General features: G+C 44.0%; 1 protein-coding gene across 1 annotated transcript in view; it reads right to left on the bottom strand.

Moving 5' to 3' along the window:
- STK38L (serine/threonine kinase 38 like) overlaps positions 1-6,315 on the bottom strand; it is a 53,214-nt gene extending 46,899 nt beyond the window's left edge. The window contains exon 1 of the mRNA XM_076343445.1: positions 6,239-6,315. The gene's annotated coding sequence lies outside the window, so the exon portion shown is untranslated. The remainder of the gene's footprint in view (positions 1-6,238) is intronic.
- Between the last annotated feature and the right edge of the window lie 10,222 nt (positions 6,316-16,537).

The raw sequence follows: 16,537 nt of genomic DNA, 5'->3' as shown, positions 1-16,537 counted from the left end.
TGTCCCTGGAAAACCCTCTTCCCACAGAGCAGACTCAAGAGTCTCCAAACTGGCAGTGGTCTGGCAGGAAGAGGACATATCTGTCCTCCGGGGGGGTTCTCAGTGATGCTGACAGAAGTCCACAGTAGTGTACTAGATAAGTTGTCTCACTCTCTGTTGCATCGGGGACAGGGAGATGGAGCCTAACCTCGTACAACCAGGAGAGCCCCCTAAGCACACACAACTCCCCACTTGTAGCAAGCCACTTATGTCAAGCGATTTTCTTTTGTTGTGTCCTTCTTCGCAGTAGTTTCAGGGCAGTCACGTGTCTTATTGAAGTTATGACTTTTGTTCCCTCCCCCCCAGTTTAAACTCCTGTGTATGGAAGCTGACTGTATTTGTGTGGTGGGTTGACCCTGGCTGGATGCCAGGTGCCCACCAAAGCCGCTCTATCACTCCTCTCCTCAGCTGGACAGGGGAGAGAAATGTAATGAAAGGCTCTTGGGTCGGGATAATGACAGGGAGGGATCTCTCACCAATTACCATCATGGACAAAACAGACTCAACTCGGGGAAAATGAATTTAATTTATTACCAATCAAATCAGAATAGTGTAATGAGAAATAAACCCAAATCTTAAAACACCTTCCCCCCACCCCTCCCTTCTTTCCGGGCTTAACTTTACTCCCGATTTTCTCTACGTCCTTCCCCCCAGCAGCACAGGGGGACAGGGAGTGGCGGTTGCGGTTAGTTCCTCACACGTTGTCTCTGCCGCACCTTCCTCCTCATACTCTTCCCCTGCTCCAGCGTGGGGTCCCTCCCACAGGAGACAGTCCTCCACAAACTTCTCCAACATGAGTCCTTCCCACAGGCTGCAGTTCTTCATGAACTGCTCCAGCGTGGGTCCCCCATGGGGTCACAAGTCCTGCAAGCAAGCCTGCTCTAGCATGGGCTCCTCTCTCCACGGGACCACAGGTCCTGCCAGGAGCCTTCTCCAGCAGGGGCTTCCCACGGGGTCACAGCCTCCTTTGGGTGCATCCACCTGCTCCGGCATGGGTTCCTCCATGGGCTGCAGGTGGATATCTGCTCCACCATTAACCTCCATGGTCTGCAGGGGGACACCCTGCCTCACTGTGGTCTTCACCATGGGCTGCAGGGGAATATGGGCTCCGGCAGCTGGAGCCCCTCCTTCTTCACTGACCTTGGTGTCTGCAGAGTTGTTTCTCTTGCATATTCTCACTCCTCTCTCCGTCTCCTGTTGCACAGGTTTCCACCCCCACCCCCCCCTTCTTAAATATGTTATCACAGGGGTGCTATCTTGGAGCCGGTTCGCATTGGCTCTGTTGGACATAGGGGAAGCTTCTAGCAGCTTCTCACAGAAGCCAATCCTGTAGCCCCCCTGCTACCAAAACATTGCCACAGGAACCCAATACAATTTGTAACTCCTGTGGCTCGGTGTGACCTAATACCTTCATTTCAACTGCACCCAATTTAAGCACAACTCTATTTCTCATATGCATTATTCTACTACAGTGGCTGATAAAAAGGGCCCTAAACCAAGTGCTTCTTTCTGGTAAGGTACCCACTTGACTAAAGTTTTCTAATTGTTTGTCTGGGGGGTAGTTTGCTTGGTTTTGTTTTACTACAAGGACATTTAATTGCTAACATTTCTTGGCACATTTTATAAACGCACTAGTAGTGCCTTACTTAATGTGACATTACACATGGTACTCTCAGAGAATTGTAAACTGCTATCTTTTTGTTACACATAGTAGAAAAAGGTCTCATGACCTTTCATCTGTTCAAAGATAACAAAACATTTTTTTGCTTCCACTTCTGTGGAAGGAAATTTAACGAATTCCAATATGCCAAGATCTTTTCTAAGTCTGCAGCTCCTCTACAGCATGTCAGCGACCACAGGCTCAAATTCTGGAACATAAGAGACATAGCTAATATAAATTGCAATACAATGAACACTCTTCCTCTAAACACAGTTACTCTCCCCACAGAGATCGGAGTTATCCCCTTACTTCCTCCCTCCCATTCATTCTGCCACCTATGATAAACTCAAATCTGTTTGCGCAACCTGTTCGCACCAAACTATTACTCAAGATTGTCTGTTCCGTGTTACTAAAAGGTGAATAGTTGTCTCTCTTTTTACTGCTTCAGGAGATTCTTACTCTTGTGAAGTCCCATAAACCCAGACTACCATTTTAATCAACCATTGTTCACTTTTACAGTAAAAATATAGCAGTCAACTGTTCCTTTGACAATCAAAATCTCATATAAGTAGTCTTCCGAAGTAAGTTTATTACATTAAAATTCTAGGTATCTGCTTTCTTCATATTCTATTCAGTTGCAACTCTCAAAACCATATGTCAGCTAACAAATTGCAAATTTCTAGGTATAAATGTTAAAGACGTATGTCACAAACTAAGTTCCAAATCTACAGTTCAAACCAGAATGCAAAATCCGATGCCAAAATTACTGAGAAATCAGAAAACCAGATTTTTGAAGCATAAAGATTAATATTCTTTCCCGATCCAGTTTTCCTTTGCTTTTTTAATCACTGCAAAGTATTAAGTGAGATATTAATGCAAGCCTCAAAAAATTACCCGATTTCACAAGTAAAAGACAGTATTAACTATGACAACTGCCTGTTTTAATGCTTCCCATGCTGATCAAATTATTTATGACAAGGAAAATAATTTTTTTCCAATAAATTCATTCATCCCCCCAGTCCCTGTTTTGTTTTATTGTTGTCAAAGAAAAACGTTCTATTGTTTCCTCATGCAGATGCAGGAGCAGTGGGACTGCCACAAGTTATTCTGTAGTTCTAGACTATCGAGCTGCAGGACTTTCCGTACCAATCAAATGATGAAGTCTACTCTTCTGTGTTTGGCAATGACTAACTTCTGATCCTTCCAGAAAAGATCCCCCACCTTAAATACAGTTCACCATATAAATTCACACCACGCACTAAACTCTTTCCTGGGTTCATACCCCATAACATTAGATTGGGTTACCCTCACTGTTACTTCTTTTTGCACAACAAAAGATGTTATTTAGTCACCAGACTTTGAAAAATCCTGCATCAACCCATCCCGAAAAATTAGACTTCAGTCAGTTATTTATCAAAACGGCACTTTCATGCTACAGTAATGCAATTACTACTGATGGCAGGTCTGCTCTAAGTGCAGCTATATGTTGAAATGAGCTGCGAACAAGAGAAGATTAAATGATTTTGTGGACAATAGTATGTTTGATTTATGTCAACTGTCATTACCCTAAGACAAATAAGGCCTCTTTCTGGGGGACTAAAAGCAAACCATTTACCATATAATATCAGCTTAGTAGTCTTTGTGCTGATGAATACTGTATTCAGAGAAGTAATTCTTTTCATTGTAATTTACATGTCTATCCCGCACCTCCTAGAATACAAATATCAAAGTTTATCAATTGGCTTTACATTTTAACTAATCTTTGGCTTAAACTTGGTGGGAAGAACAACATTTTTATTAGTGAAATGGACTAAGTGAAAACTGAGTTTATAGGGAGAAGACAAGCTCTAAAAGCAAGACAAACCCATTGCCTAGACAGATACAGTGGACAAAAACAGTGCTTCTCGAACTGTGACCAAGCTCCCTGTGGTCACTAAAGGATTCAAGAGAGATCTCAAACTACAGCTGGTAACTTAAATGATTAAAAACTCCTACCCACCATTCAACCTTCAGGGGCATACAGACAGATGAGCCAAAAGGAGGCTACACAGAAGTCCTGAGAAACACCAGCTAGGCAAACCTCACCCACGTGCATGAGAAGCTATGCGTGCACTGAACTCCATTCACTGTGCCATCCCATGGCACTGCAATCCACGAGAGGCCCACCGGCGACTTCCCTAAGCACAGGATCAGACCCTCAGGGCTCAGCACCAGAAGGCTTGCACAAGCAGGTCCCCAGTGGATCACGTGACAGAAATGCAAAACTTCTGTTCTCCTGGGAACATTCCCTCATTGCGCACCTAGAGCATAGGGGCCTGGTCCAAGTCCACTGCAAGTTAACGATAGGGTGTGGGTTTGTTGGTGGGTTTTTTTGTTTGGGTTTGGTTGGGTTTTTTTTGTACAAAGACTAACTTTCTGCAAAAAAACGCAGAAAGAAATAAAGCATGATACCTGTCCACTGTAAATATTTGCTTCTGAATTCTGTTTAACTAGTGGTTTGGGGGTTTCTTTTCCCCTGAAATGTCTGAGAAATAAAATGTTTTAGAATTTTTTTAAGTTCTATTAAGCAAAAAATATTTAAATTGAACATATACTATGCCATGTACAATGTGAAAGACAGATGAGTTCCAGTTTCACAGAACTATGCAAATTTGATTTTTCCTAATCCAAGACACCTTTTAACAAAAGCAGGAAAACTTGTCTACATATAGCACAGAGGATAAAACTGCAGCAATTCTATCAGATACAGTAACAGATTTTTCATGCAATGAGTGTGACCACTGCTCATGACCTCTCAGGTTAGTAGCCTACGAGCTAGTATTTCACTTAACTGCTCAGAGTAAAATTAAGACTGATACTCTTTCATCCCTAAGTTCCTAAAGGATAAGGAATAAAAGCTGTTTTTAAGATTTCTGTGTATATTCAGGCATCTTTTATGGAACACACACAACAATTTAGTGAGATTTATTAGTGTTATATACACTCAAACAAGTTCCCTCTACTTCAGGGGATTTCAAAAAACTGTAATCAAAACACTGAAACAGCTTATGTGACAAAACCCAACATCTGTGGTCTCCAAAATAAATTTCACTGCTCTTCAGCAAAGAGCAAGTAAAAGCAAAACAACATGAAAATATCCCACTAAACATCCTATAAGAAACTTCTTTTTTTTTAAAGTCAAACTTCAGCATTGCTTTTTATTCAGAGGCTACATCAAGGCTCATTTATTCCTATTCTGGATTTTGCAACAGGAAATCAGGTATGCAACATCAGTGGGGGCAGCCTTTTAGCATGCGTGTGAACTCTATTATTCTAACCCAAGACGTTTCAAATTAATTAAACCCAAACAAAAACAGGAGACATCTCATAGATCTTAGCATTTAACTTTTATCTCAGTCACTGTAAATTGCCTACAGATACAGAGCACGAGCTGGACTGTCAAATTACGGGCCCAATCCCAAACTCCTTTGGCTCAGGGAAACGTTACGAAAGCAGGTTTTGGATTTGCTCATCTGAGAGTGGAAAACTTGTGAGGTTTTGTTTGTTTGTTTGTTTGTTTTTTAAGCACATTACAGAGATAATTTTGCCCCTTTATCTATTTATTTTTAAAGAGGGCAGGACACCCGAAAGCCCGAAAGCCACGCCGTCTACCGCGGGTGCACCCCACGCCACCTCACGATCGCCAGCCGCGCCTGAGCCTGACCCTCACCGCGCACAGGACGGTATCCACACACGCCCGACTTCGCCTCCCACCCCGCTAAACGCCGAACCTGCCCACCAAGCTCATCTCTCCCCCCGCCGCCGCCACCCCGGGGGGAGGGGGGGGCACCCCCGCCTCTCCGCGAGCCCGCTCGCCACGCCAGCCCCTCGGCGCTCCCTCAGCCCGCCGTGCCCAACCGCCAACCGCCGGGGGCGCGCGGGGCAAGCACCCGCCCCGACGGCGCGCGGGGCAGGGAGCGCGGCGCGAGCCGGCCGCTGGCTTCAACCGTCGCTCCCCCCCCCGGGGGACGGAGCGGCTGGCGGCGGCGGCCGTGGCGGGGCACCCCAGCGCCTCGCCGGCTGGCGGCACCCAAGCCGGGGAGACGGACGAACTCGGGCAACTCGTGCCGCTGTCAGGCTGCGGCAGCCCCTGCTCGCCCGCCGGCTCGGCCGCTGGGGGCAGGGGGAGAAGTCACCTGAGGGGCAGCGCGCCGGAGGCAGGCGGGCAAACTGCCCTGGCGGCTCCGAAGCCGGGAGCCACCCCCGATCCACCCGCCTCCTCCCCGGGCTGAGCAGCAGCCGGGGCTAAGGCTGTCCTCCCTCAGACTCTACGGCTATGGCTGCTCCTGCTGCCTCACGGTGGGGGGGAAGGAAGGAGGAGAGGGAAGGCAGAGGGAGATTTCCACTCTCCAATGACAGGGTCCCTTCTCCCCCCGCACCACGCCAGGGGAAGGCTGCTCCCACGCCTCCGGCGGCCGCCGCCGGGGAGAGGGCCGGGCCGGGCCAAGCCGAGGGGCGCCCCCACAGCGGAGGGCTGCGCCGGCTCACCGCTGCACTCACCTCTCCGCGCCGCCCTCCCGCCGGCTCCTCGCTCGCTGCCTGCAGCCGGCGCCTCTGCGAGCACGGCCCCCTCCTCCGCGCTAATGGCAGCAGGAGGAGGGGGAGGGGGAGGGCGGCGGGAGGGCCTCGGCGGAGGGATGTTTACTCGGCGGCTCTCGCGAGATCCCGGCGCCGCCGAACCGGGCCGCGATTGGCTGCTCCCGCCGCCCGCCAGCGGCACGGCCCGCCCCGCCCCGCAGGCAGGTGCCGCGGGAGCCCCAGCGCGCCCCGCGTCCTCCGGCCCCCGACCGCCGGGCGCCCAGGCTGTTCCTTCTCCTCCTTCAAAACAGCCGAAAGTTCCTCAGGAGGGGCGGCCGGGAGCGAGCGGCCTCGCCTCCGGCTCTTCCCGGAGCGCAGCCGCTGCCCGGGTCCGCCCGCCTGCCCCGGATCCCCGCGGGCCGAAGGGACTGCCTGTCTCTTCAGTCTAAGCAGCCGGCTTAAACCTTCGCTCTCAACAGGCTCTGGCGGTAGGGGTTCACCGAAGGGCTTGTAGTTGTGAAGGGATCTCACAGCCAGGAGGGCACTGTTAAACTTGCCTTGAGCATATGTAGGTGCCCAGGTGCTCAAACAGAAGACAGCAGAACTAACTGGAAATAGTGCATTTGCAGGCCTTTTGCTTTTATATCCTTCTGTCCCACCGCTGAAGTACAAGGGTACTAGCTCAGGCAGAAGATAAGTGAAATCCTGCTTTGGTTTTAGTACCACCTGATCATAAAACAAAGCAGCAGCATTTATGGGGAGAACTGTTATCCCAAGGGTGCCAGTGATACAGATTTCTTACAAAGCCAGCTACCTAGAAGGCAAATCTGAGCTCAGATTGAAAGAATGACAAAGTACAACCGTCTTCTGATTCTGTCACAACATGCAACACGTGGAAGGTAGTGAAAGTTTGTCCTAGTGTCATCAGTTGACTTGATAGTTGCTGATGAAAAGGACTTATTTGGCAGCCGCATTTAATTTGTTTTACCTCATTAGTCTTTATGTAGAGACAAGGGTTTTAGGAGCTCTGTACACTAAAGCAGATTTCTTGCCCAAAGATCTTACAGTCTCAGGACCTGCAAGTGTATCTACATGTCCCCTTTGCCTGCAGGCAGAGCCAGGAAATTCACCATGGACCTCCCTGAGCTCTGTGGACCTACCTGCTGAGACTGGTTTTCAGGAGCATTAGATTTGGTAGGTTTGAAATAACAGAAGCCTAAAATTAGCATGTTTTAACTTGAATGCGATGCAGGAGTGCTTCCTGGAGGGACTGCCTTTTGTGATATCTGAACTCCGTTTCCACATTTGGAGCCTGCGGTAATGAAGTTGTGCACTCCCATTTACCATGTTGCAGTGTTGAAAGCACAGACACCTAACCCAGAAAAAGAATTAGCAAGAGGGGAAAAGACACTCTACACTATGATAAGTAAATTCAAAATAAACTGGTTATGGATCTAGAAAAGCAGTGTTTCACTAAAGCACTCTTCTCAGAGCAAAAGTCTTTAAAAATCTTTATCAATAACAATGGTAAATGGGAGTGATAGACACCTCTGCCCCCCCCAACAGGAACGGGGACTGACTGGGGATTTCTGGTGTTAGAGAGTTTCGATTTCAGTATCTTGCTTCTGTCTGCTCCCCTGCTCTAAAGCTGTCAAAGGGAAGTTGGGGGAGGCAAGGTCAGTCTCGGAGACGATGAGGACCGGCTGTGACAATGAAAATTGAATGAATATTCACAACATGACGTTACAGTTCCTGACTTGCTGCTGCTACTCTTGTGGGTCCTGCCAGCACAGCAGATGGCAGACACTGAAAGACTGTTGTTCCAGTGGAAAATTACTGAGTTTTGTTGGTCCTGTGTATGTGTGTGTGTGAGGGGGGAAGTGGGGCAAACTTCTATTAATTTAATTATTTTCATAAGAGGAAAGGAAAACAAATGGTTCCTAAGACTACAAAAAATACTGGCATGTAAAGAACCAGTCTCTTATTTTAGGGGAATGATAAATGTCTGTTCACACTGTAAGTTTTCCTTGTAATTCCATATAACTCTCCTCATAAGTCAGAATTGTGAGTTTTCCTAAATAGTAGTGCAATTAAAAAGAGAACAACATTGTAACAATAGGACTGGGTGTTACTTAAGAGACCTATGGAAAAACTAAACTAAAAGTATTTATGTTAGTGGATTTTCCGCTGCAAAACAGACATGGTTTATTTTAATTAATTTTTTTTTTTTACATAACTACAGACATAGAAAGTTATCTTACTTGATCTTGCAATGGGATCACCACTGTTGCAGTTGAAGTCAATGGGACACCTAATGTGAATACAGTTAAGCATGTCCGTAGTCTTTGAAGATCTGCACACTTACTTAAAAAAAGTTACAACCAAATGATCATCCTGAAATGAACCATGGCAGAACCAAACCTGCAAATAATTTCTGTGCAGGCAAATGAAGTGCGGAGAGTTGACAGAAATACATAAGGTTTTAACAAAAACTGTGATGCAACTTAACAGTTATAAACAACAGTGTTTGCCCAATAACTTCTGTTTGTGCATACTTGCAGAGTTAGCCCTTAATTTAGAGGTATAAGAACCTATTCACTATGTAGAAGGGCAACATCTGTTTAAGTTGCCAGGCATAGGACTTAGAAAAACATTTTGAAACAAAATCTTTGCTCTAAATGTGCATTATTCTGCAGACTTTATAATGTTCCGGTCCTGCAAGTTGCAACAAGCAGCAAAAGGTTCAGCACCCTCTGCTCAGACGGTTCCGGCTGCAGCGTCAGGACACACCCTGGTGCGCAGCAATTAAAGGCAAACACAAAAGCCTAAATACCTCTTCTCAAATTCCACTGAACATCTGAAGTCTTCAAAAAACTTAGAGGAAGGTCTGTAGCAAACCGAAACAGTATTGTCCTCATGATTGTAATTCAAAAGAGGGATATCTTGTCTCTGAAAGGACATTTATGTGAGGTTTTGACATACATTTCTTTCTTCTGCAGTCAATTGGTGTAACAAATACAAATTGCTATATCAGAGTCATGCTGGAGATGTCTCTTGGAAAGATTCTGGTTTTTTTTTAACCATGAAAGGTCCTTCTCAGCATCAGAAATAACCTGTAAATGTTTAATTCACAGGGGGCATTACAAGTAGTTTGCAACTAACTACTTAATCAATGTAACATTTAGGAATCAATTCTGACTTTCCTTTCTTGCTTTCTTACTGTTTTTTTATACAATATAAGCCAGTTGTATTTCTTCAAAATAAGTGAAAAATACCAAAACTTTTAAGACTGGTCAAGAAATAATGCAGAGCTAGGTAAGCATAGTGCAAGTCATACAGAAACATTCACACAAATTTTCCAATGTCTTATTATGATTGTTTTAGCTGCTGTTGATACTATTTTTAATCCAAATTTTACTTGTAACTCCCTGATCTGCCTAAATAACAAAAGTACATGTTTTTGTTGTTTAATACGTAGAAGGCCAGGAAAAAACACAAATCTTTTAATCTGTTTTATGACACTTACCATGCTATTATACAATTCTGACAAGATTTCACACCTGCTGAATGTACTGTAGATCTTTAGTTGCTTCATTCCTGTGGGGCACAGAAGTGAATCAAACAGTTAGAAAATGCTGCAGCATTACATCAAGAAGATGTAATTTCTTAGTAGGCAGAATGCAAACTTAGAAGGAGGCACATACGGTTGTACTTCATATGCAATGTTTCACAGTTGAATTAGACAATTAAGAAGATCTTGGGCCTGCAAACTCTTGAAGAATTAGGTAACACTGAAACTGATTGGGTTTACTTCTGTGAGACTGTTCACAGAAGTAACATTACCTAGTTGTTTCCTAGGTCTGGCTCCATATTTAGGAAACTGTCATCAATATTTAAAAAGACGTAACAACATAGGAATGTCTGCACTGGTTCAGACCCAGGCTCTGTCTAGGTCACATTTCTGTCTTCCTGGTGATCATGGGCAGACACCTAGGGAAAAGGAAGAACAGAACAAATTCACGATGGATTCCTTTAAAAACCTCCCACCCTCCACCTATCCTGAGCCTGATGTGGTCTGTCTAAATAGTAACTCCAAGGGGTTGCTCTTCCAAGTGCGTGTGTAGTCTCCTTTTGAAACCTTGTAAACCTCTTGCATCTACAGAACACGGGAGTTCCACAGTCTGTTGTGTGAAAATCACCTCCTTTTGCTTGTCCTGAACCTGGTTCCTGAGAGCATCTTGGTGTGGCTCCTGGTTTGGGTGTCAGCATAGACAGTGAACTATCGATCCATGTCCGTTCTGGCAGTGCTACTCTTTTTTTTTTATATCCTGTCTCTTCTCAGTTGTCTTTATTCCAGACTAAAGAGTCCTAGCCTGGAAGCCATTCCACACTTTTCATCATCCTTGTTTCCCATCTCTGAACCTTTTCCATTTCTATTACATTTTTGGAAGTAAAGAGACCAGAATTTCCCTATTCAAGGTGTGGATGAACCATGAATTTATTCAGGGGCATATACTTCTTGCCTCACCTCCTAGTTTGAAGGCAGAATACACCATTTGCTATGTCTCTTAAAAATAGTAACAAAGTTAAGCAATGTCAGCAAGTAAGTAACATTAGTTAAGTTTTTAAACGAGCTTCCTTTCGAAGGCATTTGCAACAATACAGCTCTGTTCTATACAGGCAACTACAGACTGTTGGTATCTCCACATCCCTTCTTAGAAAGTTCTAGTTTATACTTTCCTGAAAGCCCAGATAATTTGCTATATATTAATAGCATCTATGTCACTGGGAAACCATTTGTGTTTCCATATGCGTAGTCTAAGGAACAAAGCAACTCATTCAGCTATACAAAATCAAGGAAATTACTATAGTCACCTTGCAGACTGTTAACTTGTATCCTGAATGTCTTAGCAATTCACAACTACCCTTGCAAAACCAGTTTTTTGCTAATTTTCAATACCATTTAAATTACTTCTTTCCTATGTAGGTATTATTATTTTTTAGCATGAACTTCTGGCTTGGCTGTGACTTTTGCAGGCAATTTGGAACCCACAGCATGGTTCTTCCTGGCACGGAGATACCAAATTCCTCATGCAGGAGTTAAGGATGTGACAAGTTTGATTCATTTTGTAAGCAATTAAAATATTTATAGCTGAGTTCACTTAAACAACGTCATCTCTTAAAATATTATTCCTGGATTCTCTTTGGAGAAAATCCTTAGTGGACTTGCAAGAGACATATTTAGTACATGATCTTTTTCCATAAACAAAGAAACACGGAAAGACTTGAACAAAAAAGTTAGCAAAAACACTAACTAATAATAACTATTTTTAATTATTAAAGAAGCTCAATATTCTTTGTCCGTTAGCATAGTCAGCATTGTCCTTTCTTTAAAATTCTGGAGAAAAATGAAGTTGACAGTCTTTACAGCCAACCCCAAAGATACAAAACAATATATTTAACAAAAATACTCCTATTCTTCAGACATTTTATTCTTAGTTAATACATTTGATCTGTTCTTACACTGTCTCAGGAGTGACCATATGCTTTTTTCCTCTTAGCAAAGATTCTCTGCAGATTCTTTGCTAGATCCATTGTTATTTTCACATTACCCTGATACATGGGAGATCATCTGTATATTGCAAGCTTACCACACCCTCTGCATTCTTACTTAACGTCTGCTTTCTGTTTGTCTTTGCTATATATCTATCTAGTTCAGCTTTTGTGTATGACATAAAGCTCTTAAAATAAATTAAGAAAAAAAGAAACTGGAACAAGATGTAAACGAAATGATGCAACTTGCTATTACATTCTGTTCTCTGTTTTTCAATCCTAATGCATCTATTTTAGGGTCTGATGATACTGAAGTCTCTATACTCACAGGAGCTATCCCATTGAACACGGGCTTCTGGAACAGCCTAGGGAGAGGACATTCTTGCTTGGAAGGGATGGCTGGCATCACAGCATAGTGTAGCTCTCATAGGAGAACCAAGGACAAGAACATAGGCACAGGAGGCATGGAGACTAACCTGACTGGAACTGGACCTGCCATATTTCTTCTACTGTAACTCTAAACACCACACTTCAGGTCACAGGATAGGGTTGTGTGTCTGGTCACACAGAATGGGGCTGAAGTTTGCCTACGCAAAGTGACAAGCTTCCTGCCTGAAGGCCATGGACTTCTGGCCTCTCTCCCTCTTGATATCTTCATGTATGGATGGTCAGTTGCAGGGGAGTCAAAACCTGCAGTTGGTTTCAGAGTCTGTAGCTCAAAGTATGGAGTCAGCATGGAAGGCAAGAAGAGGACGGGTAACAAGGAAGCGGGATAAAACATCACTGGGGTTGTAAAGAAATGTTTCTAGGACCAGGAAAGACTTGTCCAAAAGTGGCTGGTATAAGCTTAGAACATAAGCTTGCATTCATGTTCAGGCACTCTGTTGCTAAGATGCATGGTCCAGCTGTAGATACCTCAGAGGAGCTGCACTGAAGGGAGAAGGATTTGGTGAGGGAAGAGGCTAGAGCAAGGGTCACAGATAGCCTGAGAGAACCACGGTTCCAAGGATCAAGGAGTCTCAAGAGCAGACCCGCTCTTTCCATGATGGAAGAAGTAAGGACAGTGTGAAGGGATCACCAGAAAGAACTTTGGAGGTATTTCTTACCCAAAGCTAAGCTAATCCAAGACTAATGCAGCACTGCAAGCTCTTAAGTGCTCAAAAATCTTAAATCAGCTGTCCCCTCCCAAACTTTCACAAAACCCTAAGTCCGGAAAAGAAGGAGGAGGTGATGAAATCCTGGGGTTAAGTCAAGTGCTTTGGTTATTTAATTTCCTCTGCCTTGTTCCCCCACTACCCTCCATTTCAATGGACTAATTGAAAGCCTGAAAACTCCATCCTAAATATGCACACAAAGATGCAATCCCTGCTCTGCTGCATTCTTGATTTACATTTCCAGTCCTTTCCCTCAGTCTTCCAGCTCCATTCCCTAGAGCCCTCCCTATTCCCTAAGTCCCCTTAGCGTACCTGACTGTCCCTGCACATTCCTACTAGATTTCCCCAACCCATTAACAGATTGGCACAGCTTCTCCTTTGTTTCCAGTGTGTGTGAAGCATGTCCTTGTGACGTCTTTCATTACGGACTCTTCCTTACTGAACAGTATAGGGGGTATTTTCCCTATTGCTTGCTGTTTAATAACATGAGAAGTCCCCTCTGAATTTTTAACACTAATCTAGTTCTTTCTTGAGAGGTGTTGCCTCTCAGCCAGCACTGAAGACAAGTGCTTGAACCCTTGCTGTTTCTACCATCACTGTGCTTCTCCTACACCTCTGCTCCTCCCTCAAAGCTATAGGCTGCTAGTGAGGAAGGCACTGTTTACTGACAAAGTTGCAGAAAGGGCACTTCTCTAACCTTGGCAGTAAACAGTAAACTTTGGCTCTGCTGCACAAAGAGAGAGAGAACTCTTTGCAGGAGCAAAGCTGTCAGCTCTTGAGGTCTGGGTATTTCTCGCACATCAATTAAATGCAGTAAAAATCTACAGGGATATAAAAATAACAGTTCTCAACTTGGCAAAGATCAGTTCTTAAATGAGCTGGCTTCTTCGCAAATTTGCTTAGCTACATGTATCACCTCATGTGAAGTAGGAGTTTCTAGACAAAATATTTCAAAATCCAAGTGTAATTCTAATTTGAAATGGGGGTATAAGAATCAGTTTCCTCATGTCTCTCATGCAGTCCCTATAAATATCCAGAAAATGTACTCTTTTTTCTAGTAAGAGATGAATTGTGCTGCTGGTGAAGTCTTGATAAACTATCAAGAATCAGTTCTTGGTTTTGTGGGGTCTCTGACTCTGTCCATTTGTCTGTCCTAGGCACGAACACATACACACACAGTCAGTGTAATTAAATCTGGCACGTGAAGATGTCGAGTGTACTGGCCTATGTCAGCAAGATCACTTGCATTCTTAAGTTTTAATGCCAATAAAGAACAAGTAACGCTACATGCTATTGCCCTACACAGTAGAGTATCTGCCTGAATGTTCAGCCAGTGTGCAATGCGAACACAGAGATGAGCGTGTGCTTCTCCCATTCATCTCAGAAGTGACCCTCTGAAGGTTCCCAAATGAAGTGCTAACTACTGTAAGCATTTCAGCAACAGTTTTAGCATTTCAGTAATAGTTTTCAAAGTTCACTAAGGAGAGGAACTGGTCAACCATTGCATTTGTAGGTCAAGCCCATAAGAAATTGAGAAATCACCCTGTGAAGCCATACATAATAAATGGGATGACATTTTGAAGTCGCACCTGTGTTGCAGGCAGAGCTTGCAATGATACTATCATCTTCCCAATTCAGCCTCTCAGCACAGAGATTTGATTAGGCAGCCTTTTATGCTACTTTTGTAGTAAAAAATATGTAAACATGCCGTAATTTCCTTCCTTTTTTGCTGCTCTTCTTCATGAGACTTACCTTTGTTGTCCTTCTTTTTCACTATCAAGGTAATTGAAAACATAAATTATATAACTAGAGTTTTCACTTTTAATATACCACAACCACACACTGGCATATAATGATCTAAGCACAACCTCCCTGTGCAGGAGAGAAGAAAGTGATTCCAAGCTAACAAAATAGTTACAAATTTAATGCAGCCTCACACTTGTTTAGACTACTGATGAGGGAGAGCAGAGAAAGGAAAACAATTCCGTTCTATTCCAGTTATCTTGTGCGCTTGGATCTTTAAATGGAAATAATCCAATTAATTGTCACAGCATGAAGAAAACAGTTGGGTCTGATAAAGATGAGGCAGAACCCTAAAGAAAAAAGATATGTTTAAGGTCTTAATATAAGCCAGCAAAGGATCTCCTGGTTTCCGTGCACTTATTCCAGAGCCTTCTCTGCATTGTCTCTGAATAAGTATAATGTCATGGAGGGGTAGAACAGTCATCCCAGGCACAGTTAGCAGGACCAGTTGTACAATGCTGGATCTCTCCGACTGTCGTTACGTCCGATGAAATTCTTCTGGAGTCCTCAGGAGCGCAGAGCCCTGTGCAGAGGCTGCTGTGCACGAATGGAAACAGAGTGAGTAATTAAGCCTGCAGTGCTCAAGTCTGCTATGGAGAAAGGCCACAGGGGGCCCAATGAAGAAAAGCTTTTTAAAACGGCATCAAACATCAAATCCCCGGAACTCTGTTCTCACCCTCCCAGTCAACAGTCAAGGAGCAGCCACATTTTTCAAAAATGATTGCAATTCAGAAAACAGGGGCAATAAGCTGCCAGCAGGGTGTCAGTGAATCTGGAGCTGCCAAAGTAATTTCCTTGTCTCTCCAAAAGGAACAGAATGTTAATCAATGTACTCATTTTTCTCCTTCCACTATAATTAGCCATGCATGGCCACAGCTTGACCACCTGAGTTAACTCAAAACTGTTGAAAAAATCAGTATACTCAGAAGGATTACTGACAAAAGAAAGTAGCTTTGGAAAGACAAGAAGAAGTCAAATATCTAGCCTAGATTTGTGAGGGTCTATTAAAGCAAGCAGCCTGGTGATAGGGAGTGCATACAAAAAAGAGTAAGCATGGATGAAAACTCCCTTAGATTTCTTATGATTTTAACTAGTCTCCTGTCTCCCTGGGACAGTAGCATTTCTTAGTAAAAACAATAGTTCCAAGGCTGTTTCCAAAGAGATTGCATATATTAGGGTTGTTTCACTAGCTGGAAATTTCTCATCAGCTGAACTAACTAGGAATCCCTACTCTTTAACGAGACTCCTATCCTTTTGCATGTAGAGGCAGAGGAGTGACCCATGGAGCAACTGTAAAATCAGGCCTGAAGCCTTTGGTTCTGCACCCTAAGTATTGTATACTAAGAAAACATCATGGCAGCGAATATGGAAAGGGAAGATGCAACAAAAGCAAACACCAACCAAATTCTTCAGAGAAGCTGAAGAAATTTCTTATTGGAAGAAAATATTTCAGACGTGAACAACTGGTCAATAAATAAGATCCGGAAGGTAATTTAGAGAGTAATTTCATTTATGCTAGGAGACAAAGATGTGAAGTCATGCTGATACTAGGTGGTACCTTCTAGGTCTTCCTTTGTTGGTGTTAGGTAGAGTCAGGGAGCAGCAAGAGCAGGGTTTCTCCATGACTGAGGACAAGCTGGGGCCAAGGGTGACCACAGCACAGATAATACCCTCGCTGGCCAGGGCACAGTCCCACAGTATGTGAACAGGGTGTGCAGCATCCATCAACAGTCCCAGGCAAGGCAAGGTGATGGTGAGGTCTGGAGTCTGT

The sequence above is a fragment of the Aptenodytes patagonicus genome, chromosome 1 (genome assembly GCF_965638725.1).
Source record: "Aptenodytes patagonicus chromosome 1, bAptPat1.pri.cur, whole genome shotgun sequence".
NCBI lineage: Eukaryota > Metazoa > Chordata > Aves > Sphenisciformes > Spheniscidae > Aptenodytes > Aptenodytes patagonicus.
The sequence above is the reverse complement of the archived record's forward strand: the minus strand, read 5'-3'. Positions and strand labels throughout refer to the sequence as shown.